This window comes from Candoia aspera, chromosome 13, assembly GCF_035149785.1.
Source record: "Candoia aspera isolate rCanAsp1 chromosome 13, rCanAsp1.hap2, whole genome shotgun sequence".
Taxonomy (NCBI): Eukaryota; Metazoa; Chordata; class Lepidosauria; order Squamata; family Boidae; genus Candoia; species Candoia aspera.
In genome coordinates this window covers 6,122,046-6,148,959 of record NC_086165.1, presented here as the reverse complement: position 1 = coordinate 6,148,959, position 26,914 = coordinate 6,122,046, and the positions used below count along the sequence as shown (strand labels likewise).

Sequence of the window (26,914 nt, the reverse complement as noted above, 5' to 3'; positions counted from 1 at the left end):
TGACGGTCGTAAGTGTGAGGAAGGGTCGAAGGCGGTTTTTCCAGTGCCGTCGTAACTTCAGACGGTCACTAAACAAATGGTCATTAATTGAGGACTACCTGTAGTCACATGAGAACCCATCTACTGGTACCTCTGGGCAAACACTTAAACCTGTGAGCTGGTAATGAATGCCGGTGATGTCTAGTTAAAATAGAGAGCGGCCTTCAACCCGGCCACCAAAAACACGGCTAGGAAGATATTACTTCCTGCATTTTGTTATTGTTCTTTTAGGTGGGGGATATGAAAAATATCTGTAATGGCCTGACTGGGGTCCGTACAGGCAGAAAAGGAGGGGGCTTCTCCATTCTATCACTTTTTCTCCTTTTTTCTCCCTCTACCTGTGGCGTGGGGGAGGGAATAAAAAGAAACATGGCTGGTGAAAGGAAATTCCTCGGGAGACTCTTGTTTGGGCCCAGCTGCTGAAGCTGCTGGTCTCTGCGCTAGCCGAAGGAAAGGAGGATTACATCTGCTCACCTCGCTTTAATATTTGCATGGGTCTGCTGCTTGGGACGGCTTGGGATTAAAACTCACTGGCTTTGACGGTAGTGGTAGCTGCATTGTAGTGCTTGGGAAGAACACTAACTCACCACAGCTGCTGTGCAAGAGTAAAAATTTTTAGCTGTTAGAAACAAGAGGCATTAGAACGTTTGAGAGAAGGAATGTGCTGTTCCATTGACATACAGGTCGTCCTCGCTTAACAACCATTTATTTAGTGACAGTTTGGACTTACGACGGTGCTGAAAAAGCAGACTTGTGACCGGTCCTCACACTTACGACCGTCTCAGCATTCCCGTGGTCGCATGATCACGATTTGGAGGCTTGCCAACCGGTTTGCATTTATGACTGTTGCAGCGTCACGTGGTCACGTGATCACCATTTTCGACCTTCCCGACCGGCTTCTGGCAAGCAAAATCGACGGGGAACCACGTGATTCACTTAACGACCACATGGTTTGCTTAATGCCCACAGTGATTCGCTTAAAGACCGCCACAAAAAAGGTCGTAAAATCGGGTTGGATTTGCTTAATGACCGCTTCACTTAGCAACTGAAATTTGAGTCCCAATTGTGGTTGTTAAGCAAGGACTACCTGTAATACATTCAAGGTTAGCTTCAGACAAGTAGACTAGAACTAACAAATAGGGCATTCTATTCTATTGATAAGTAACTGTATTTTATTTCAAACTTAAACCCACGCTGCAGTTACTACAAAAAATATTGGGATGGTAATTAGATGAAAGCAGACTGGTAAATGAAATCCATGTATTCGTGTGTCATTAGATGTATAAATACTCAGTGCTCTCTCTGTCTTGTGCGTTATTCGGAATTGCTCTGTATACTAACAAACTTGATCTCTGACTCAGCCAATTAGAGGTTTCATTTTTCCCAGCTTGGGAAACGAACGGGAAGACTTTCGCTTTTGAACATGAGCACGCACCAGCCGTGACAATTCCACCAACATCCCCTTCTCCTCCCAAAGCCGTTTCAAAAGCAAATGTTCTTTCATTCAAACCTGACAAGAACGGATAGCAAATAACGTAGGGCATTTTTCTCTGCCCGGTGCTGTCCGAGCACTTCAGCAGGTCAAAGCAAGATTGGACTTCTGCATGCAGGGCTTCTTCCAGACAGAAATGCTGCAGGGGGAAAATGCAGTAGCTTTGATAGTCACATGAGTAAGAAGAAAAGCTGGCAAAAAGCTGCTTTTTGGTTAATTCTACACTGCATCCTCCTTTTTCCAAAGCTGAGTCTTGTAAATACACCCCACCTGGGCCTGAGCCTAGGAAACCAATAATGTAACTATACAGGCAGTCCTCGCTTAATGACCACAATTGGGGAGCGGTCATTAAGCAAATCTGACTCGATTTTACGACCTTTTTTGTGGCAGTCTTTAAGGGAATCACTGCGGGCGTTAAGCGAACCATGTGGTCGTTAAGCGAATCACTCCGTTCCCCATTGATTTTGATTGCCAGAAGCAGGCCAGGGAGGTCGAAAATGGTGATCACCTGACCATAGGACTCAGTGACGGCCATAAATGCAAACCAGTTGCCGAGTGCCCAAATTGTGATTATGTGACCGTGGGGACACTGCGACAGTTGTTAGTGTGAGGACCAGTCATAAGTCTGTTTTTTCAGCACTGTTGTAAATCTGAACTGTCACTAAACAAACGGTTATTAAGCAAGGACTACCTGTATATGGTTAACTATAGTTTCCTTTCCAATGGGAGGACAGGGAAGAAGACTGAAAGAAACAAGACATCCTCAGCTGTGTTATTCTTGATTCTAAAATTAATGATCAAAAGGCGTTTTCCTTTATAACTGATTTTCCGGATCCTGTACTACCAGTTCCACAGTTATATCGGAAGTTCCCCTTTCTTTCCTGAGCTGAATGCTACAGTTCCCATTTTAATAGATTGAATGCAATAAAACAAGCATGGTTCACTCTTGCCTCATGATGGTTCTTTGATCAGGGAAGTGTTAATTATGCTTGAAAGTGAAAGGAACAGGCTAATGAAAAGGAGATCAAAGGAAGCGGCAGCTAATCTGAGTTCACAGTTATTTTGCTTTGCAGGACAAAACTTCCTTTCTACAGGAAGTCACCCTTAAGGTCTCTTAGAGATCAGGGGACATAACGCCCAGTGTCTGAAATCTACAGAATCTGAATTAGGAAAATAGGGAAATGTATCCAGCACTGTAGACACCATCCCCAGGGGGGTCTTCTCCACCATTCCAAGCAGAGGCAGGGGTGAGAGTGGGGCGCATTACAAACAGGTTGACTTCTTTATTTCTATTTTGGACCTTGTCCCAACCTTCATGCCCCTGTTCCTCTTCAAAATCACAGCCTGCCTGTGTTTTCCCCAAGCTGCTACCTTGCACTGTATACTGCACTCCTGCCTAACACAAAAACAATCAGTACAATAGGATCTAAAAATAATTAAGCACATATATAATAAAATAAAACAAAACAAAACAATAAAAATAGTATTGTAAGAAGTGACGAGTAAATGTGTATCCAACTTTAATTAATGGTGGGGCGTATTGTACAGATGGTAGCAGAAAACTGGGCGACTTGGGAAGTCCTTGTCTGAAAGAAGTAACAATAAGTAGTAATCACACTCCCTATCCAGAAATTTCTTCAAGATCGGATAAATAAGGTCTGTCTAGAGTCCTTCGATAGGGAGCAACCTAGTAGCATGTGGCTTAGAGTTTCTACTGAGCCGTCACCACATGGACATAACTGAAGAGACATAGGAGTACCCTTAAAACGTCCAGAAAACTGAAAACTTTTATTTATCTATTTATAATGATAGTCTGTATTGTAATCTATGTTTTCTGGTTTTAATTTGTTTATTGTGTTGAAAACCGCCCAGAGTCCCCCTTTGGGGGAGATGGGTGTTGACAGAAATCTGAAATATAAATAAATAAGATAAATAAATAAATGAGTAACTTGCTTCAGTAAGAATTCATGAAGCCCTGTCCCCCATCTGACATTGCTTCCCACTCCATGACAGTGTTAACCATCCTGCACAGAAACCCAGCTTCCACCATTCAAACCACTGCATTTTGCGTATCTCGGTTAGGATTCCAAACCAGCTTTGTTATAGCTGCGGCATTCGGTCTAAATCTATTGTGTCTTTTCAAGATATTGAAATATATATATACCTGTATGGCAGGTATATCATTTTCTTCTGCAGTTACTCCCTGGAGAAAACACCTTTATTTTAAGAAGTGTGGACACACCATTTTGCGCAAACATTCCCAAGCACCTTGTTCCTTTCAAATACAACGCCCCATGCAGCCTGGGTATTTATTTATAGAGTAATCCAATTTATAGGCTGCCCAACTCATATCAACTGTTCATGGCATGCAGGATGAAAACCACACAGTCCAGGGCAAACAAAAGAGCGTGGTATTCCAGAGATTAAAAGATTGAAACATTAATAAAATTCCTGCAGTGGATACACTTAAGGAAAAGTCCATTTTAAGGAGAGCTGGGTAATATTTTTCAGTCCTCGGGGAACCCCTGCACGTTCAGGCTCCCATACTGTACAGGCCAGAAGTTACAAAATTATTCTATTTGTTTCATGGGTAGGCCTGTCTAGATGCATGAACAGTGTTCTTAAACTAAAAATAAAGAGTGAAACTTACCTCTTTCATGCGAAGTTGCCTGAATTTGAAATAATTTTTTAAATAAATCGTGATCTCCCAGGGAACCCCTAGTGACCTCTTGTGGAACCCGAGGGCGCCACGGAACCCGGGTTGAGAAACCCTGTTCTGAGGTATACTGTTCCAGAGGGCAGATGCTGCAACAGGAAAATCACACCACTAGGTCCCATCTGATGACACAGTTTTAACACCAGGGCCTGAGGCATGCTCATTCTGCCTGATTTTACCAGACAGGCTAAAACAGTAGGAGAAAAGCCATCCTTCAGAGAGGCCAGTCCTATCCAGTGACTCCTGTCCTATCTTACAAAGCTGAACCTAACTGTCAACTATGTTCGTTGGACTTTTCCTTTGAATAGTCTCATTCTTCCTCTTTTCTGTCTTTCTGATCTTTTTGCCCTGAGCTGCCAACCTTCTTCACACCCTCCTTCCAGTTGGTTTGATGACTGGCACACCTCCTGGGTGGCTACTAAATGATTTATTGTTTCTACCAGCATGGATTCTCCCCGGAACAGTATATTTTTAGTGCTCAATATTGTTTTAATAATAGCTACATGCACAGTTTGGCAAAACATTATTTGGGGAGTTGCAAAAACAGCACTCCTGGTCACAGAGATAAATCAGATGCCAAGTTAATTGCTTTGTGGGGTGAAGGCGAGGCAAGTCCTAGTCTGCATATTGCGCTGATGTTCACCTTGCTCAAAGGATGGCCATTTTATTTATTTATCATCTCGGAGCCCAGAGTTAAGTGTCTGGCTTGCTAAAGAAGGTGAGCAGGAGGGGGCCCCTATCCAGGGGGGAAAACGCATGCGTAGTAGCGAGAATTTGAGCAGCCATTCAAAGAGACACAGAACAGACCCGCCTTGACTTTTGGGGTTTATCTGTCTGGGTTTTCCCACGCTTCTTCAGTTTGTTAGGATTGTCTGTCTAATGTTGCAGTAATAAAACACTAGAGACCTATTCCTCGTCTCAGCGTGGTTCCTGCTTGCCAGGACAGTCAAGCTCCTTTATAGCAACCACAGATTAATACTCTAGGAGTGTTGATCTGAATGAATACAAGTGCAAACACTCTATAATTAGATGCCCAGCTTTTTATTTTTAACCCAAGACCCTGGGTGAGAGCATCTTGGTCTCAGATTGGCAGTCTTAGATTTTGTAATGACCGAGGACCCGCCCACCCACCCAAAAAAACCCCTCCACTGCACTTTTTAAAGCTTTTCAACAGTTGGTGGGTATGTTTTAAGCGGAACTCTGGTGTTTGATAGAACATTTATTTATTTATCAAATTTCTCTGCTGCCTATCTCGTACTCGGCGACTCTTTCACATGGGCATCTGCTTTCTTCAGCCTTCAATAGCCTGTTGGATTTATTTTCCTTGGATTATGCCCTAGGAACTGGGTTTCCTTGCAGGGGAATGGTATGAATAATGGCACTATCCAATGAATATTTCACCCCCCCCACCCCCAAATTGCTTTGAATTTGTAATTGCTGCAATTCCCATAGCAACTTGGTTCTCTCCGTCAGTTAGAAAATACATTTCTGGCCATCCGATTCCCACACAGACCTGATAGAAAGGACTTGGGTTTTGAACAGCAAACAATGCTAACAAGCAGCTGATTTGTAAAGCGGATATGTAGAATTAGAAGCCGGGCAGATGGCGGGCATTAAAAAATAACAAAGGAGTCATCGGAAAGGCTGAGGCATGGAACGTTCTGGACGGCATGGCTACCTTCATGTGTAATGAACCTAACCTTGGCAACTTTAAGATGTTGGCCTTCAACTCCCAGAATTCCCCAGCCAACCATGTGGGCTGGGGAATTCTGGGACTTGAAGTCCACACATCTTAATCTGAAGTCCAAAACTAGGTCTATCATATTATGGTTTCATACAGTGTTTCTCAACCTCAGCCTCAACAACTTTAAGATGTTGGCCTTCAACTCCCAGAATTCCCCAGCCAACCATGTGGGCTGGGGAATTCTGGGACTTGAAGTCCACACATCTTAATCTGAAGTCCAAAACTAGGTCTATCATATTATGGTTTCATACAGTGTTTCTCAACCTCAGCCTCAACAACTTTAAGAGGTGTGGACTTCAACTCCCAGAATTCTGGCTGGGGAATTCTGGGACTTGAAGTCCACACCTCTTAAAGTTGCTGAGGCTGAGAAACACTGGTTTAGAGTGATGTGGCACCAAAATTGAGTGGGATTTAGCCCTGACTTGATCTGCTCTATAAACAGAACTGTTGCAGTTGCAGTTGGACTGTACTTTAAAATATCTTTTAAATATCTTTTAAAGTGGTGTAGGATTGCCCAGGTAGTCCTTGTTTAGCAACTGCCTTGTTTAGCGACTGTTTGCAGTTACGACAGAGATGAAAAAACAACTTTGCGACCCATCCTCGCCTTTACGACCTTTGCAGGTTTGCAAAGCAAAGGAAAACTGAAGTAAGATCATAAGCACAGTCACGGTTCACTTAACAATTGCTTTGCTTAATGACCGAGTGGCCAGTCCCAATTGCGGTCGCTAAATGAGGACTGCCTGTAATTCATCCAGTCTGAACTGATATGCACGTAAGAACATAATCTTTCGAATGTTCCGATTTTCCAATGTACAGTAGTTCTGGAAGAGAGGGAAGATCCAAATGTTTTTGGATGCACTGGTATAATGTGAATTTAGTAAAGCATGCATTTACATAAATACCTTGATAACCATTTTCAGATACAACTTTTAATATTTTCTACAACTTGTTACAGACTGTTTTTTTAAAAAAATAGTCTCTGTAACTAAATAAATAATACTTTTTAAATATTAAAAAACTTCAGATGCATTGCCATGTAAGCTTTTACGCACTAAGGTCTACTTCATTGGAGGTGGACTGCAAACAATAAAAAGTGACTGCAGTAACACTTTGGTCAGTCTATAAGGAGCCACAAAACTCTGCTTTTGTTGCAACAGGACCAGCTATCCCTCTAGGAACACATTTAATCCATGTTCTTATGCTTTTTTCTTTTTTAAAGGGAAAGAAAGGGAAAACGCAAAAGGATTTCAGAAAAGGATGGGATGGGATGGGACGGTGTGTGAGGGCACAGATGTAAAATGGACATGGGTTGAGGCAGCCCTACATATTATGGTGAGAAGAAATGGATTATGCTTTGGAAAATATAGCCGTTCAGTGCTTTGCCAAGTTCCCAGGAAAATACAAATCTTGGCTTCCAACAGGAACTGTCACTTAAAAAGGAAATGAAACAATGAAAAAAGAAGAAAAAAGAAAAAGAAAAAAGGAATCTGTGGGTCAGAATAAAGACTCTTGCTACAAATTAGACTTCCATCTGCCCTTATCCACTCTTTCAACAACAACAACACTGTGTCCTACATTCTCTTTCCTTGTTCCTGTTTCCCTGAAATGGCACCCAACTTTCATAGGCGTTGGAGTTCAAAGTGGAGGCTTGGGTGAAGACAGAAAATGCAGCAATTCTGTCCTAAACTGACAGCATGAGTGTGGCGCCAGGAAACTGACAGTGAATCCCATACAATATAGTTGTATGGTAAAGAATATATACTATATATTATAGTAATTATTTTTTGTGAGCCAATTGCAATGAAATTTCATTTTAATGTGCACTTGTGTACAGTGGAATGACAATAAAAGTTCTATCCTATCCTATCCTATCCTATCCTATCATTTTATAGCTCTTCACAGCCAGGAGTCTCTCTGGGCAACATGGGCAGAGAGCAACCATGTTCTGGGAAGATGCCATGGACATCTTGGTCAGAGAGTATCAGGGAAGTGTGATCCAGACAGGGTCTGCTTCTCCCTCCTTCCAGCGACTGAAGACGTCCCCAATGGTTAAAAGGATATTGGGGAGCTTGTCTTTCTTCGTATGGGGCTGGGATCGTGCAACCAGTTAATTGGTTCAACCCTGGCTAAGTGTTGACCTTGGTTAATTCTTTTGTGGCCTAGGATGCTGGGTCCACTCAGACAGTTTGATTTCTGATTAAATATCTTGAACAAACCTCAGACTCGATTAACTAAGTAAGGGGAGTGTGCTACTCCTTCAGTGTGCAAAACTTCTGAAATACAGCAAAATATGCCCTGGAAGATCCTTCCAATCCCTTACTTTTTACATATATACTGATCAGCTCCTCGTAGGTAGGTAGGTAGGTAGGTAGGTAGGAAGGAAGGAAGGAAGGAAGGAAGGAAGGAAGGAAGGAGAAAAAGAGAGAGGGATGGAAGGAAAAGAGGGAAGGCATGAAGGGGAAAGACAGGGAGTGAGGGATGAAAAAGGAAGGAGCGGAAGTTGGCACAACTGCATCCTAGGAGAAATCCTGATTAATGGTGATCTCCTGAGATCAAATCAACGAATCGGCCATGTTGCTTCCCCCAGCTGTTAGAACAATACATTCCCTTCTCAGTTCCCTTGAAACCTTCTGGAATTTTGGGACGGTGTATTTTACTGGGATTGTTTTTGTGACCACCAGCCCCTCATTTAAACCTCCCTCTAAATTAAGCTTTACACTTAATAGCACCCTACTCTTTGTTTCATATCTCCCAGCAGATGCCCTCCCAGCAGATGCCCTTTCAGCGAGCACTGTAGTTTACAGCTCATAGGAAAAGGCTCTTCTGCCAGGCTAAAACTGCCCAGCTTCTCAAAATCCTTCAAGATATTGTTAAGGAATGATTGGCAGGTCTGTATCCAGCCCAAGTTTATTTTTAGGAAGTCTAGCAGGCAGACTCAGTCTCTCTTCCTTTCTCCCCAGTTCCATCTTCATAAAGGGACTCATTTCCTTCTGTTTGTCAAGCTGTATGTGTTTCTCAGTTTCCTGCATACTGTTGCTTTGCCTTTTTATGAAACATGACATTCCGCTGTTGGAGAGTGGCAGAAGAAAAAACAGAAAGAAGGTAAAGGGAGACAAGTAAGATGCTTCCAGAAAAAGCACAAAAATCTGAGATTGAGAAGAATATCAAAGTAGCATCATCGCTGGAGCCATAGAAGCGAGCAGTTTATTAGAAATACGGGTAGTCCTCTCTTAACTATCACAACTGGGACCAGAATTTCTGTTGCTAAGCAAAGCAGTCATCAAGTGAATCCGACCTGATTTTACGACATTTTTGTGGCGGCCGTTAAGTGAATCAATGTGGGCGTTAGGCAAACCACATGGTGTTAAGCAAAGTTGGACAAGAAGAACAGCTGAGAACACTAAAATGAGAGGGTGATGAATCAAAGGTTAGTCCTCCTGCAGCCAGGGAAACGGAGGATGCAGAAACAAGGAACAGATGGAGAAAAATCAGCCTGGCCACAAGAGGAGGCCAAGTGCTGTCTTACATAGGATGGTCTCAGGCTTCTAGCAGCTACTTACATCCAAGAAGACTTGACTCTCACAGTCTTATTAACCAGTTTTATTGAAAGGAAAAAGGGGGGCTGGGTTACAACACCTGGGAACTTGGATCTGTAGCACCCCACTTAGCAAGAAGTGCATGGGTGGGAATTCTTTGCTCACGTTGCTGACTGCCCTAGAAGTCATGGAGAGGTGGCTAGACCCCTCCATGATATGTATGTATGTATATTTCATATTTCGTCACCGCCCATCTCACTAAGAGCGACTCTGGGCGGTTTACAATGAAATATGGGGGGAACGTTCAGATATTCTGACCCCATAATCTTTTGCAAACTGTTATCTATCTATCTATCTATCTATCTATCTATCTATCTATCTATCTATCTATCTATCTATCTATCTATCTATCTATCGGATTTATCACTGCCCATCTCCCTGGAAAGGGACACTGGGCGGTTTACAATAAAACATAGATTAAAACCCCCATAAAACTACAGAATAAATATAATACCTAATAAATATGATTAAAACCCGATGGCTAAAGTTCTCTATGACCCGCAAGCAGAACAGGGCCACTGTAAGGAACTAACCATCCCCAGAGGTGACTATTCTCCCTCCTGCCCCAGGCATGATAACAAAACCAGGTCTTTAATTGTTTTCTGAAGTCCAGAAGGGAGGGAGCTAACTGCACTTCCGGGGGAAGGGTGTTCCAAAGGGTAGGAGCTGCTGCAGAGAAGGCCCGCCTCCTGGACCCCGCCAGATGGAGTTCTCTTGCAGACCGGGCCCGTAGCATGCCCTCTCTGCACGACTGGGTGGGACGGGTTGATGTGATGGGGACGAGACGGTCCCTTAGGCAGGTTATCCTTTTTCCCAGGCTCTGAGAAGTCCATTAGAGATGGAGAGGAAGACGAAACATGCATACAGCTTGCTCTTGGATCACTGCTGTTGCTGAAATTCTTTGATGGTGACTTCCAACATTCTTCAATAAATCTTACTTATCGGAGTTCTTGCATTTCTTCTGAGCTTGCCTGTGAAGGGAAGCCTGACATGAATCAGGCAATTCCAGCTGTAGGACCTGAAGCAAATCATTCCTTCAGGGAATCATTTATAGTCTTTGATAGAAAATGGAAAAAGAGCATTTGTAGAAGGAGCCAAGAAACAGGCACATCATCCATATTGTGGGACCTCCTGAAAGTTGGGTTTCTTCTTCTTCCAAGACTTGCTAAGCTTCACTTGAAGACCACAGCTGCTAAAGAAGGCATACAGGCACACACTTGTAATGGTATGTGGGAAAGGCCTTGGGAGACGGAGTGAAGAGAAGCTGCAGGGAATGGTCAGATAAGAGAGGGCATAGCCCGCAGATGGATAGTAGGTGGGGCAAGAAGGCTCCATGGTTTCTCGGGGGTAAAGTAGAAGGCAGGAGAATTGTACTTTGTACTAACAAGGTTCTGTTAATGCAGCTTTACAATAAAGTAGAATTAGCTCATCTGGTCATGTATCCTGTCTGGTCTACCTGGTAAGGCTGACATCAATCTTGCAAGTCTCCCTCTGTCTCCTTTACAGCCCAAGAAACTAGGGAGGGTCCCTCCTGAGCCTCTTATCTGACTGTTCCCTAGGCAGCATCTCTTTGCCCCATCTCCCAAGGTCTTTCCCACATACCATTACACACATACACACACACACACACATAAATATATTTCCTTAAATGGGTTATTTGCTTCCCTATACTATTCAGCATAAATACTGCCTTCTGTCTCTTAGCAAAGATGCACTCTTCCTTTTATAAGCCATTTTAAGCACCACTTCTTACATCAATGACTTTAAATTAAAAAGAAAAAAGGAAGAGAGAGAGAGAGAAAGCTCTTTGGAATATAAATGTGCCATTTACTTCCATAATGCCTCCCTTATGCTAAGCTACCTTCAAGCCCATCAATGACACTTTAATAGATTAAGCTGAACACCTTGCATTTCGATGCAAATATATGTTTTCTTGCATATACTGCACTTGGATCATATGCCAAAATGCATCAAAGGTGAAATCTAGAAAACTAGAACCATCAGGAAACTCATCTGGTGGGGTTTGAGTTACTTGTCCTTCCCTGCATGGCCAGCGTGACCTCAGATAATCAGGTAAGCATGCTTCTGAAATTCTCATTCACATTTCCAGTGGATTTTGAAGTCCAGTGAACTGGATCTCACAGCACTTGGGACTAACAAGCCAAGGTCAGGGCAAACACCATTCCCCCCACACCAGGGTTCCAGGAAATAAGTACCTTGCATATTTTTTTGCCAATCCACCCTTGTAGATCATGTAGCAGGTGAGAAAGCAGACCCAAGCAGAAGCTCCCACCTTTAGACTTATGGCTCTATAGGTCTCCAACGTTAGTGGAATGGAGACAGAAGGTCAAAAGTTCACCTCCGGGTCTCATTAGATCAAGCTGCTCATTTGGAGCTCTCTATGGAGCTATAATTATGAATCTGTGTTGCTACCCCATTATACTGTCTAAGAGCCATATCAGGACCAGGCCAGGACCAGGTCAGGTCAGATGATTCATCCAGCTTGCCTTTTTTGTAGTGTTTCATTAATTTGGGAATGCTTTATAATCTCATAACAAAGAAAATGGCCAGGAGAACAAAAGGAAGCTCCACTGAGGCTTCAGATGGTGGTTCAAGGGTGAGCAAGAATTTCAGTTCAAGAGATTCATCAAGTCTAAACTATATCTTGAATAGTTCCCATGCATTGTAAGGATTGTTGGCTCACCTGCAGGCATAAAATCTCAGAGGTTTCTTCATCGACAGTAAATTCAAGATGGACATCTCTTGCAGTTGAAAGAATTTGCCTTCAATGACATAGGGATGACTACAACTCTTTTCAGGCTGGGGACAGGAATCCTTGGATGATACTGGTGTGACGTCACCAGATTATGAATCAGGTCAGAAGATGAATACCTAAGCTCCTCCTATATATGCCAAAAAGAGATCTACCAATACCTTATTCTAAATCGAACTAAAATTAGATTCTATACTATGAGCTCAGCTTCCAATCAGTCAACCAATAAATCTCTTCCAAACAATATATGGATTCAGTGTGGATTCCAGTGCATAATAAAGTTAGCCAATTTGCTTGCAAGGAGTGGTTTGTATATCATTTCTTCCATGGGTATGATATGATACCCATCCAATTTCCGCACTACTAAAACATCTCAGCAAGCATTGGTAAACGGACCAAACTGGGGGATATCTTCAGTATTTTACTTGGACGCTGGAAGTAAAAAAGTGAATATACTTTATTGGGACTGTTGACTAGGGTTATATTAAAGTGAACTAAAAACTGATCTAAAAATAAAGAGGATCCTTCAATTTGTAGCACTGCATTTATGATTCAGACCTAATAACTGCGCTGATAGATTCTCTCCATGTGCAAAAGATCTGCCCCCATGAAATCCACATTTCCAATACTTTAAGCAAAAATATTCACAGGTGACAAGTCTCATTAGAAAAGAGTTTTGTATTATGTTTCGCAAACTAAGAAACATAGTAAGTCTAGTTTAATAAAGGTAAAAATGTTTAATTGGCCTCCCTGTGGCATAATTATGACTAGGTCTCTTTCCAAATTCTCTTTAAATGTGTACTATAAATTTCAGTTTTACACTAAAACTATATAGCATATTGTAATTCTCTGCCAAGGGTTCCTTAGAACAGTGATTCAGCTTTGAATCCGTTGGAGTCCAAAAATGTGGTTTATAGATTTTCAGTGTGCTTCTCCCTCCTAATTCAAGTAATGTGAGTGTTATTAAGAGGGTGCAAAATCCAGAATGTACTGTTTTAACTCGGGTTTGTTGACCAAGCCAAAAGCTCTGGTTCATCCAAACAATGGAAAGCCAGAATTATTCCACCTACAATGGTCACCTTGGTCAATTCAGAATTCTCGCCCTCCCTCCCTCTCTCTCTGCCTTATGCCATTCCACTCAATAGGGTTTCCTACAGCTTTTCTTGGTTGTTACTGCTCTGTTTTTGTTTGTTTTTTAAAGGACAATTACCCCATGTTCTTTGAAAATATTTATAACAGTGATCAATGGTTACCCATAAGATTTTAGGGGTGGGAACCTTTACTTTTATTTTTTCTGGATGTAATGGCTCTTTTACATGGGTTGTGTCATGAGGACGGATGCAGGAGGGGGCCCCTATCCAGGGGGGAAAACGCATGCATAGTTTAGAGGCCTTGAACTGTCCTTCGAAGAAACTCAGAGCAGACCCACCTTGAGTTCTGGGGTTTATCTGTCTGGGTTTCCCTGCTCCTTCAGTTTGGCAGGACTTTTGTCTACCATAGCAGTTAATAAACACTAGAGACAATCTCCTCATCTCAGCATGGTCTTTTGCTTAAGTCAGGACAGGTTGGAGGTTTTTGTAAAACACACACACACACACACACACACACTGAAATGGGGTAAGTTCCAATGAGTTTGGAGTTGAAAGGAAGATAACCCCCACACTCAATGATGAAGCAACAAAAACTGTGCTTGCTAGTCTCTATCAGTTCAAGGGGGCCCTCTAACTCATCAAAGACACAACCCCTGCAGCTAATTTGGGATTATTGTTGTCTTTAAAAAAAAAAAGTCTAGTGCTTTTGTGCCTGATGCTATTAAGGCAGAGCTATTATGCCTGCAGCCATTCTTTCTGCTAATGCCCTGGAATCCCACGTGAATCATGTTGCACTACAGTGCTGCAAGTGCATTGTGTTAGAGCCAAATGATGCAATGAATGTATGTTGTCATGCGAACACCATGCTGTATGCGCTTTGTTCCTTTATGATAATTCTTCCAGAGGAGAGGAAAGGTTCTTAAAAACTAATAATATAGGAAAGCAAGTGCCTGTTATCTCCCACATTCCATTATCTGCGTTTCACATAGCATTCGTTTCATGCAAGCTTCCTTGGAGAATGACCTGACTCTGCCACTGGTCATGCAGTGCCTTCTCTCCAAATGTAGGGGAAAGAAAATACTCAGCTGCCATTTCTAGGTAGGCATGGAGAAAACTAGATGGGAAACGTCAGGGTTGGATTTATGAGCATGAAAATTACCTTACCTTAGAAACGGTCAGCCTAAAACCTGCAGGTTGCATGTGGTCTCCAGTCTCAGAGCATCCCAAACTTGAGCCACCCAAATTCAGGAGCAAATTAAACATGTACAGCTCACCCTTCTGGTTGCTTCCTAGTCTCCTTCTCAGTTGGATTAAATTGCTGCCTGGGTTCTGCACGGCCAATGAAAGAGCAAGAACAGGCCTTGGAACGATGCAAAATGAAGCAATATGGATGTTTCACTTCAGTCTTCAGATCTGAAAAAAAAAGCAGATCTAAAGGGGGTGCATTGGTTTGCGAAGCAGATTCATCACTAGTCAAAGCAAAGAACTCTTTTGAAGCTTTGCACACCTCTTATTTTATACTGTATATAAAAACCCTTTCGGGTATGAACCTTATACACCAGATGAAAAGCACGTGTCAGCTCTTTGGAGAGAAAGTGGATAGGGACAACCTCAGGAAAAGCAGCTCAGGATATGGGGAATTCTTCAGAAAGGAGATACTCAAAGCACAACTGCAAACAATTGCCAACAGGGAGAAGCCAACTGAACTATGCTAAAAGTGCATCGAACGCTTGAAAATAAAAGAAGGGTACATATATGGAGAGAGCCTCGTGTGGCGGAGAGGGGTAGGCGGCAGTATTGCAGCCAAAACTCTCCCCACGACCCGAGTTCGATCCCAGCGGAAGCTGGATTCTCTCTTGGGTAGCCGGCTAAGGTGGACTCAGCCTTCCATCCTCCCGAGGTCGGTAAAAGGAGCACCCAGCTCGCTGGGGAAGGTGACGACTGGGGGAGGCAATGGCAAACCACCCCGCTATAGTCTGCCAAGAAAGCGTTGTGAAAGTGGTGTCCCCCCAAAGGGTCAGACACAACTCAGTGTGTGCACAGGGGACCTTTCACCTTTCACACCACATATATGGAGGAGTAATGCAGGATAGCTTAGCAAATGTAAGTACCTCCAAGTAGCCTGGATTTGTAGAGATGGTGTCAGGAAACTAAAGGTCAGGATGAGCTAAGTTCAGAGAAGGATGCTGAGAATGACAAAACTCTATTTTCAGATAGGTTCAGAATAACAAGTAGAGAAAAGAAACAGTATACCAGCCACTCCAGGAAAATGAGAAAAGGGTAACAGGAAACAAAGAAAAAGCAAAATATATCCAACTTCTATTTTGGCCCAAGCTTTTCTAAGAAGAGAATAAGTGTTCCATTGGAGTGTTGGGTTTGGCTTGTCGAAGGAACAGGAATCCAGTCTCAGTCTGATGGAAATACAGTTAGGGAATCAACATCTCCTGTTACGTTCTCCAATCACACAGTTGATCATCACAAGGAGAATGGTCAGCCACATCCATCAGTCCAAACCAGAAGCTGCAGTACTGTGATCTGGAGGGAAAGACAAAGATGTGGTTCAGAAATAGTCATGGGTCTTAGCACAAATTGGAGTGAGATATCAAGAAGGGTGCCACGGGGCTTATTTCTGGACTTGGCATTCAACATGCTGGATAATGGGGTGGAGAGAATGCTGATCAAATCTGCAAATGGTACAAAACTGGGAGGGAGCAATAGTAGAAAGAGACAAAATGGTTTTGATAGGTTAGAGAGGTGGGGATGAAAATTGCAGAAAGAAATTCCATAGAGAAAAATGAAATGGTCTTCCCTCTGGAAACAGAAATCAAAGGTACAAATACAGAAAATCAGATGTGTGGCTTGGTGATCATCTGCATGAAAAAGATCTTGGATCCTGAGTAAGAGTCAACAGTGGGATGCAGCTGTTAAAAAGGCAAATGTAATGTTAGTAAAGGTAAAGGTTTCCCTTGACGTAAAGTCCAGTCGAGTCCGACTCTAGGGGGCGCTGCTCATCTCCGTTTCTAAGCCTTGGAGCCGGCGTTGTCATAGACACTTCCGGGTCATGTGGCCAGCATGACGACACGGAATGCCGTTACCTTCCCGCCGAAGCGGTACCTATTGATCTACTCACATTTGCATGTTTTCGAACTGCTAAGTGAGCAGGAGCTGGGACTAGCAACGGGAGCTCACCCCGCCGTGCGGTTTCGAACCACTGACCTTCCGATCGACAGCTCAGCGGTTTAACCCGCAGCGCCACCGCGTCCCATAAATGTAATGTTAGGTTTCACCAATAGAAGGAGAGCTTCCAAATCATGGGAAATCAACGGTAAGAGCAGTTCAGCAGTGGTACTAGTGACCAAGAAGGAGGTGGGATTATTTTCATTAGATGCATTCGACCAGAAGGTAGACACTCTTCTGTCAGAATGCTTTAATGGGGATTTCTCCAGGCAGCAGGGGGGTTGGGCTGATGTCCTCAGTAGCCCTTCTCAGCTCTGTATCTAGACATTGTCTCCTCTCTCCCTCCATCCCTTATTTTCAAAATCAACTGGGGACTCGCATCTCTTCCCCAAGCAATATGGTTTGAATTCATAGGTTTGGAACATCTCCTCTAAACCTCCGTTGACTTAGATTTATTTCTTTCCCTTTGTAATGGCAAAACGGGATATGATTTATGACTTGGCCTTCACGGGGAAGTATTTATTCCATCAACATGTTAATCAAGGGGATATTTTTTCATAATACTTCTACATTCTTTGGAATTTTGAGATATTTGTCTCTTGGTGATTTTCTTGCCATCTTCCCTCCTGAGCTCTCCCCCCACCATCTCATGGTTTTCTGTCTTCAGTCCTCCCAACCTTAGGAATCCGGCATGTTCATCCCGACATGGCTGATATTTTGTAACAAGCCACTGTTTCCCTGCCTAGGCACAATACGCTTCAGTGACAATGGTTCAGTATTTGAATTATTGATTTGCTACTCTGCAATTATAATCTGAGCATATGCCACCACAGAGTCCTGACTTTGGGACACGGAGTATAGGGGATGGTGACAATGGACTGGAAAGTGAACACTACTGCCAGCCACCAACTTAGTGTGTCTTCTACACCATGGGAAGTTGCAAAACAGGCCATCTCAGGCTAGGTGGGAGGTAGAACATCCCTGATATCTTGTGATAGCAGAAAATTCCATAGCTTCCCTGGGTGGAATTGTGCTGTCAAGATAGTCCTGTAACCAGAGAGTTTGCAAAGCTTGGGGGTTCTTAGGGAAACCAAGTAACTTCTCTGAGTGATTACTCACCCCAAGTGCTGACATCCAACTAGTTCTTCAGATCAACACGGGTGGTCAAGTGAACAGAAAAGATGCTGTCCTGAAGCCTTACTTTGTCTAGATGGTTCAGCCAATGCAGGTAGAATCCCTTACACTGTGCCACTCCTTCACCAAGGATCACTTGTTTGACCACACGACGTTCCTGTAATGTGGACTCCCTGGAACATATGCTTGAGGCTAACCAACTACCTTTCAGCCTGGACATCAATTTTTATGATACATCTCTTTATTTTGTATTGATTTATTTATTTTACACACCCCACTTGGTATGCATTTTTTGTTCATTTCTTCTAATGCACACCTCTTTGTAGCCATGTTGGTCTTACATGCATTTTTCCAGCAATTTCCCAAATATAAAACTTATCTGGGTGCTAGTTGCATCAACATATGTATTTGTTTAGTGGCGAGGTTAAACCCTAGTGTGGTCTCCACTGATCATTTCTGGGTTCCTGCCTTATTCTCCAAGGAAGACTTCTTCAGCAAACCTATTGTCCAGGTCCCCACCATCTTGGGACTGGACAATTACTCTTGTGTTCTCAAAAGCAAGTCTTGTGGTATTCAGTTCAGCTTACGCAAAGAAAGAGCACACTGTGGCCTGCTTGGTAGGGACAGTATTGAAATTGGTTAGCTTTGCATTTTAATGGCCATTTGCATAATTTCATATTTCCAACCCCATTAATAACCTTTGTCTCCAAAAGCTGAGATGCAGTTCTCCAATGAGAAATGCAAATAAAAGGCCCCTACCAGGAAGTAAAATGCACACAAAATGCCTATATTAGGAATATATATATATATATATGGCATAGCCAAATGAATGATCTAAGGTTGATTGAAAACGTACCTGGCTTAGGGCCAACGGCATACAAAAGCTTGTGGGTTAGAAAAAAAAATTGTTTGCAAAACCCCTTCCAAAACCCTTCATACTGGTGGCAAAATGGGACAAACTTCAGTGAACAGAAATACAATATTTGATTCTCTTTATAGGTTGGCCCTGTTCATCTCAGGATCATTCCTTGCAGGCTGTTGATCCCACCACATCCTAGAAGGAAAGACAGCAGTGAATTGAGTGCTTGTCTTTCCTGTGTGTGTCATAAAGATCTGTTCTTTCTGTGTTCCTGGTGTTCCGTATCCCTCTGGGCCTTACCAACCAACTGTAGGTAGAGATCGGCTTCAAAAGAAGCAGAAACACAAGGACAATGGCTGTGTAATCAGTGCTCCTCTCCAAAAGAGGGAGAAAATCACTGAGCATGCCAACCTCATTGCTCCCCAAGCACAGCTTCTCCAGCTCAGGCATGTGAGGGCAACAACAGGGGAAGGAGGAGAGCACAGGAACATAGTCTGCAAGCAGGAGCTAATCCTTCCTCTCAGCCACATTTCTAGTCTACTGGGAACACATAATGGCACCCTCTTGAAAAATAAAGGAAGAAGAGGAGTCTACACTGATCTAGAGGCCCATCTCACTAGCATGTTGTTTCTAAGAGTGGCCAACCAGATGGGAGAGAGAGAAAGAATGCTTGGACGTAGTTGTTGCTTTGCCACTCTGCATATGTTTCATCTGACTGGCTTTGTTCTCAGCGTATTTGTGTTGACAGGTGCCCACATCTTACATTCTGCTGTCTTCCATGTGATCAAGGAAAGCCAAGTTCATTTCAATGACTGAAGTTGATCCATTCTGGAGCAAACAGGAGGTGTTGGCAGATAGGGGCTCCTTGGAAAAGAAGGAGGAGGACAATGAGGAGGAAGAGGAGGATGAGGAGGAAGGGGAAGGGAAAGGGGAGATTGTTGGCAGCAGCAGCAGCCATCAGGCTGATGTTCCTTCTTAATTGAATTGGGACTATGACCTCCAATGAGGAAAGACGGAGAAAATGAGCATGGGGAACAAACAGCAACTGTGAAACCAAAAGTTTGATTCAATTCTGTTTGAGAGGTGCTAATATTTTTATTTATTTATTTTTATTTATTATTCAAATTTAATGACCGCCCATCTCCCCCAAAAGAGGGACTCTTTAATAAACTGCCAACTCAAAGGATTTGGTAAACTTCATCAGGAGGATCAGCTCTTGAAAAGATGGTTAGATTTCCCTGAGTAAACTCCCTAACAAACAAGTATGCTGAGAAACGGGCTGATGGAAAAAGACACATCATTTCTTCATTGGTGGAATAGCTGCCTGCTGGTGCTTGGAGAACTCTGATACCAGAAATCCAGTTCATTCCCTGTGGCCTCTCTCAAATGACAGTATATCTCTGCAAAACAGTTGCCATGGGGAAGGATAAGGAGAGGCTGTTTATCTCCTGCTCAAATGGCTTAAATGTCTATCAGGCATCTTAGAAACAGGATGTTAGTGTGGTCCATCTGAGGAGGTTCTAATGAATGGATTTATTGCAAGGAGAAACATACGGGTAGCTAAAGAATTGTTCTATGCTGGTCCTTGGCCATCATAAAATTTAAGTTTCAAGTTTCACTGATGGCTAAACCTCCAGCCAAAGTGATTCACGTTCTTGAGATGGATTTCTTTCTTTCTTTCTTTATGGTAGTAAACATATTATGGCCACCCACTCCAAAAGACTCTGGCTGGCTTTCAATACCCAGATATACAATTAAAACAGTTAAAAGCATAAAATGAAGAGTGACAGATTTGGGGGAGAGAACTTTGTAAGTAGGAGACCATTCTGAAATGAAACCCATTGCTTACCAAAACCAAATTAAAGAGCAATTGCTTCCCCTAACCTACTAGCGTCCACCCTTGCTGTGACTATGACTCCTAGAATTACTTGGTAGGTCTCTAAACGTCTGATGATCACCAGGTTAGGAAAGACTGGAGATCTCCAGAAACCAAGGGCTCAAGAGACCTACCCTCTCAGCATCTATGATGGAAGGTGAACATAGTGAAGATTAAAATGGAATCCATTTCCCTTGAGTTAGGGGTGTCCTAATGCTAAATGCTTGGATTTGTTTCATGGATTGTGCAATCCAAGGCATAATCAACAGCAAAACTCTTTGACTTGGGTGGGGCGTATCTCAAACAACCATTCATTATGCTAGAACCATTTTGCTTTGATTATATCATCTTTCCTGAGTTGGTCAGATCTTTTTCTTGCAATCAGCTATAGCTTTGTATACTTCCTCCCCACTCCTACAACCCAATACTGGGTGATTTTGACATTCCATCTTGAAGAGTCAATAAAGAGAATTTAAATCCAGTCATCTATTTATATTTAGATTTTCTGAGTTCCTCCAAACCAGAGCTCTCAAGCAAGTGTCAGGCAAACTTCAAGTCTCACTAATACCTTAGAATAATATTGTTGGCAGATAGTACAAACGTTGACCCTTTCCTTCTTTTGAACTCTCTGTTCTTGAAACACAAATACAACCCAAGCATGACCTGTACATGATGTTCTCAATTACAGCACTGGGTTGCTAAAGAACAAGCTGGGGATTTATTTTTATTTATCACATTAGATTCCATCTTTCCTCTGAGGAGCTTAAACAGTATGCAACTCTCCTCTCTCCCTACTCACACTTTTTACCTTTATCCTACACTTGAGAGACAGGTTAGGCTAAAAGCCTAACTATGGAAAAGGAAGAACCACATGGGGGATACCCTTCATCATTTTCTCCATGCAGTTAAAGTTTCATGGAAGTAATACTCAAGCAGTAGAGTTCCCAACATGGCATGTAGGGGTGTGAGTGGGCATTCAGATATTTCTTTTTGGGCAGCTACCAAGATTCTTACCATAGATAGATAGACAGACAGACAAGGACCAGAAGACAGTGATGGTGATAGATGTAGCTGTGCCAAGGGGCAGCAACCTCAGGAAGAAGGAGCATGAGAAGCTGGAGAAGTCCCAGGGCCTGAAGGAGGAACTGGAGAGGATGTAGAAAGTGAAGGCCAATAAGGTCCCAGTGGTGGTAGGAACACTCGGGGCTGTGACTCCTCAGCTGGGAGAGGGGCTCCAGCAGATCCCAGGAGCAACATCAGAGCTCTCTGTCCAGAAGAGTGCAGTGCTAGGAACAGCTCAGATCCTGCGCAGAACCCTCAGACTCCCAGGCCTCTGGTAGAGGACATACCACCCATAGGAGTGAGAAGGGGATTTTTTTTATTTATTTAAAATTCTATAGCAAGCCATAAAAATGATATTCTCTGCCATCTTGTGATGCAAAAAAATAAAAATAAAAATCCTTCAACACCCCCAGCAAAAATGGAAAAGAAACTTGGAAGTTCCTAAAGAACAGGTGGAAAAACAATTCCTGTTCTGCAGGAGAAAAAAAAAAGTGGGGGAAACCAATTTGACAGAGGTAAGAATCATCTCGCAATATCGAAGTATCCCACCATTGTTTTAGGATTTCCAGAGAGGGTGGCAGTCCGTATTTCCTGTTGGTGGACCCTGTTTCCATGTGCCTCTTAGTCTAGATAATTAATCATATCTTCTTCCCAAAATAAGATGGTTGCCAGGAAGTTCTGATCATAACAAGCTGAGAATCTCTTCCCATCATTATCGGAGAATATGGAGTGCATTTATAGAATCTAAATTGCTTAGCATAGCCCTTTCCTCGCTGCTGCTTTTATCTTTCTCAAATGTCTACCATGTTCTTAGGCCTCTAAGCAATCAACCAAAGCATTTATACCATAAATACATTTTTATGGCTGTTGACAGATCAGCTTTTTTTTTAACAAGCTGATTGCTGAGTAATGGTGCACAATGGTCAGTTGATGTTTCATCAATGGGAACTAATGGAGGAAGATGGTCTCTTGATAGCCTGAGATCATTTTCAAGCTTTCTAGAATAAGATGCCCATCAGACCTTGAAGAAAATAATAGGGCTGAAGGAGGGGGCAGAGAAAGGGCAAAATAAACAGTGTGGGTGGACCAAGACAGGGAGGGGGAAGAAGAGAGTTAATTGGAAGACCTAAGTTCTTTGGAGAGATGCCATGTGCTGTAAGACTGCTGAATTACTTCCAAGATGATTAGTTATTAATCAATAAATCCAAAGATATTGTAGGTGTTCAGAATAGTTTCCTCAAAAGACATGGAAGAGCTTGCTTTTCTTTTGCTATCCTTCAAATTTCCCCTACTGGCAAATCTTAACGTTCCATTGCTTTCTTGGAAAGACCGTAAGAAAAAGCTTCCACCATAGCAATTCTAAAAGAACTGTGCAGGAAGCATTCCCCTCTCCTGATGCTTTCAGCAAAACTCAGCTTCTTGCGTGTTCAACAAAAGTCGGCAACATGACAGCTTATCCTCAGGCTGATCATCTTAAAGTTAAGACCTAAAAGGAAAAGGAAGGAGGAGGGAAAAGGAAAGGCAGGCCCACACTATGGAGCAATGAGAAGAAGGTATTATCTGATGATAGAAGATTTTACATATATAGAACTTAAATATGAATATATTTCATTTTCATATATTTTATATGTAGTGTTCATATATTAGAGACCTTTGCACTTGTATTATGGCCCTGAAGCTGTGTTGAATTTCCTAGAAGAATTTTGTTGACTTTCTTACTCTTCCTTTCTAGCAGGCCTTGATAGATAGCTGTGCCCATAGAAACAAGATAAGGTGTATGTTCCTGGGATAGCTTCTCCAGAGGAAAGGCATTGTTTAATAACAGTCAAGAGGCCCTAGCAAGGATGGAAGGAAGTCCCTTATATGGAGTGACATTTAGGTGGACTATGGGCAACTGAGTAAGGGGTGGTATTCTGAAGGAGGAGTTGAATGGGATCTATAGAATGTGCTGTAAGAAGGGGATGCTGCGCGATTGCCCACCCAACAGCTGGCTGTCACTGCTTTTGCTTGTGGGTGAAAAATAAAGAACTTAATTTCATGCAATTGCCTGTCTTTGATCCTGGCTCAGAAAGGAACCTGATAAGGAAAATTCTAACACTGAGTTGAACCAGCAGAGTTGATGGGTAGAGTAATTGCTGCTAAGTGACCATTTTTGGAGAGAGAAGGCTGTTGAAACCAGATGATGATGCTGACCTAGATGTTGTTGTATGTTGGGTTGTATCATAATGTGGTTTGTTTGGTTTTGGCTTAGCATCTTGTGTGAACCTAACCACAGTTGTCTGTAAGCCAGGATAGGCCACCTGGGAACTCTGGTGAAAAAAGTCTGAATTCATTAGTTGATTTCTTTATTACATTTACATTCGACCTCCCCACTCCCCTCCCCAAAAAAGATAGTGTTCAGCACTGCTAATTGTAGCAAAACATGAAACAATAACTAAATTATGAAAAGAGGTATGTTAAAATGGAAGGAAGGAAGGAAGGAAGGAAGGAAGGAAGGAAGGAAGGAAGGAAGGAAGGAAGGAAGGAAGGAAGGAAGGAAGGGGAAGGGGGAGCCTGTCCAGAGCTTCAGAATACAATCCAGTTTAAATGTTAAAAAGCCTGCAGGGATTAATAACCGTTTTGCTTGCTGGTGGAAAAAAACAAACATTATTCTAGATATATAAATGCACATAGAAAGAAATGGAAGTGGAAAGGAAATAACCAGAACAACAACAATCATCACCATCTTGGCTAAAAGAGAGGGTGGGATGATGATGATGATGATGATGATGATGATGATGATGATGATGATGATGATGATGATAGGACCAAAAAAAAAAGGGCCAGCTCAGAGCACAAGAGAAAAACTTATAATTTGAATGTTCCAGCCTTGTTCAGTCTCCTCCCTTGTCAATTCCTGAGATCAGGAGCTTGTATTAAGCATTCAGTGATATCCTTTGTTGCCCTTGATGACTGCACAAGCTGTGCTATTGTTTCCCACTGAAATGCCATTCGTCAAGCTGAGATAGCTTTGAATGGGCACATTGGTTTGCATCCAGTTGCAGTGATTACCTGCTGTGGCAGCAAACCAAGGGGAACACCCTGGTCTGTGAGCCTCACAGAGAGGGGCGGAGGGGCAGAAACAGCACCCAAGGGTGGAGATAGGATCAGTCCTAAAGTCCAGTTGAAGACTTTGTGAGTCCTGCATCCTCAGAGCAACCCAACAGATGCCCCAAAAGAAAGGAAAGGGGTGACGAAGGGCCTCATTATGGTTGTTCAGTTTAGTGAGGCTACACACAACTCAAAACACATTGTTTCCCCTTCTAACCCCACCCCCCCAAATCTAAAAACTCATTTGGGCAATAAGGAGGGACGTGGTGGATTTCAGAGGTGCCGCTGGTCCTCAGGAAGGAGGGAGCATATTCCAAGGAGGTGGAGGAGATAAGTGGAGGCACCTGTCTTATTTAGTGACTGTTCACAGTTACAACGGTGATGAAAAAGTAACTTTACGACCAATCCTTGCATTTACAACTTTTGCAGGTCTGTAAGTTTCGCTTAATGACTGAGTTGCCAGTCCCAGTTGTGGTTGTTAGAAATATTTTACATGTTACCCTGTATTTATTCTATTTATTTATTAGCTTTAGCCACCAATCACCTGTTACGGTGATTAAAAAAATAACTACTAATCAACAACAAGGAATAATTTCAAGTACTTTGATTGGGGTAGCACTTCTTATTTCCTAAATGATAAGATTTTAGATTTGTTGGAGAAAGAGGGGAGGGGGTGTTAGAAAGGAAAAGACGGTTTCTTTGGGTAGTTGGTCGCCTCGAGGCCTCAAATTGCATCTGCTTCAAATCATTCCTATCGTACAGGAGACGCCATCTGGAGCTTCGACTTTTGTAGAGTTTTTCCTCTCCCAAATCTACCAGTCTTGGTTTAAAAAGCAAAAAAGCAAGAGAAAAGCATCCAGCAATCTGTTTTTGTCTTTCAAAAGGAGCAGCGCTGGCTTTTCTCATTACTCTTTACTTACTTTATGTCTTACACAAATATGAGATCCAGGCACACCATTGATCAAAGGCAGCAGTGGGCATGTTGGTGCTGATGATCATTTTTCTTTCTCTATACAGGTAGTCCTCGCTTAACGGCCATTCGTTTAAGGATGGTTCGGAGATATGACAGGGCTGGAAAAAGGTCCTTGAGACCCATCCTCGAAGTTATAACCACTGCACCACCCCTGTGGTCACATGATTTGGGCACTTGGCAACCAGCTCGCATTTATGACTGTTTGCAGCATCCTGTGGTCATGTGATTGCGATTTGTGACCTTCCCAGCTGGCTTCTGACCCAAAAAATAAATTGGAAAACATTGATTCACTTTACAATCATCACAATCCACTTTACAGCCACGTGGCTCGCTTTACGACTGCTGGAAAATGGTCGTAAAATCAGGTCCAGTCACGTGGTGCTTCATTTAACAACCACATCATGCAGCGACTGAAATTCCAGTCCCTATTGTGATTGTAGAGCAAAGACTACCTATAGCAGCTTTTCTCAACCTTGGCAACTTTGAGATGGGTGGACTTCAACTCCCAGGATTCCCCAGCCAGCACAGCTGGCTGGGGAATCCTGGGAGTTGAAGTCCACCCATCTCAAAGTTGCCAAGGTTGAGAAAAGCTGCTCTGCAGACTAACTGAAGGCTATCCCACTGTATCAGTGGGAGGTGTTGGCCTGATGATGGTGGGGTACCTGACCTCCCACTACTGCTGGCCTCCTCTTATTCTTCAGGAATCTTTTTCATATCAGGTGTGTTTCCATGTATGTCATGGGTGGGGAAAAAGACATAGGAAACGCAATTGCTGGGTAAATATAATCACTACCCAGTGACCCCCTCCCTGAAAAAAAAAATCTTCCAGTGAAGTCTAGGTTAGGGAGAACCAAGAGGGAAGAGGGGAGGGAGACAAAAATTGGGCCAAGATGAATGAAACGATGGAAGAAGGACAAGTGGGTAGAAAGACAACCAGATGTCAAACTCCACTCAGCTGGTCAAGAGCAAGAAAGCAGGAACAATACAGACCTCAGTAAGTTACCTGCTCTGTTTGCCTTGGGGTACCTAGCTTGGAAACTGCAACTGGACTTTCCTAGCCTCATTTACGGTGAGTTCTTTAAAGTGGAATTTCTTTGAAGGCTTCAAAATGCTTCTCCCCAGGTTTCTTACCACCTGGGCCGAGTTGCTGTTTATGAAAGAAGCTACCAATGGGCTCCCTTTTTATCTTGTGATTGGGGAAGTCTCCTCTCCTTTCCATTCCTTTCCCAGCCCCCTAATCTCTCACATCAGGGTCAGGCACCCAATTCTGCCCAATTCTTCCTTTTAGACTA

At 42.8% G+C, this 26,914-nt stretch overlaps 1 protein-coding gene across 1 annotated transcript in view; it reads left to right on the top strand.

Annotated features, from left to right (window-relative positions):
• The window catches only part of CD276 (CD276 molecule), a 169,254-nt gene extending 142,746 nt beyond the window's left edge, over positions 1–26,508 (top strand). Inside the window, exon 8 of the transcript XR_010068700.1 lies at positions 26,496–26,508. The gene's annotated coding sequence lies outside the window, so the exon portion shown is untranslated. The remainder of the gene's footprint in view (positions 1–26,495) is intronic.
• Positions 26,509–26,914: the final 406 nt, after the last annotated feature.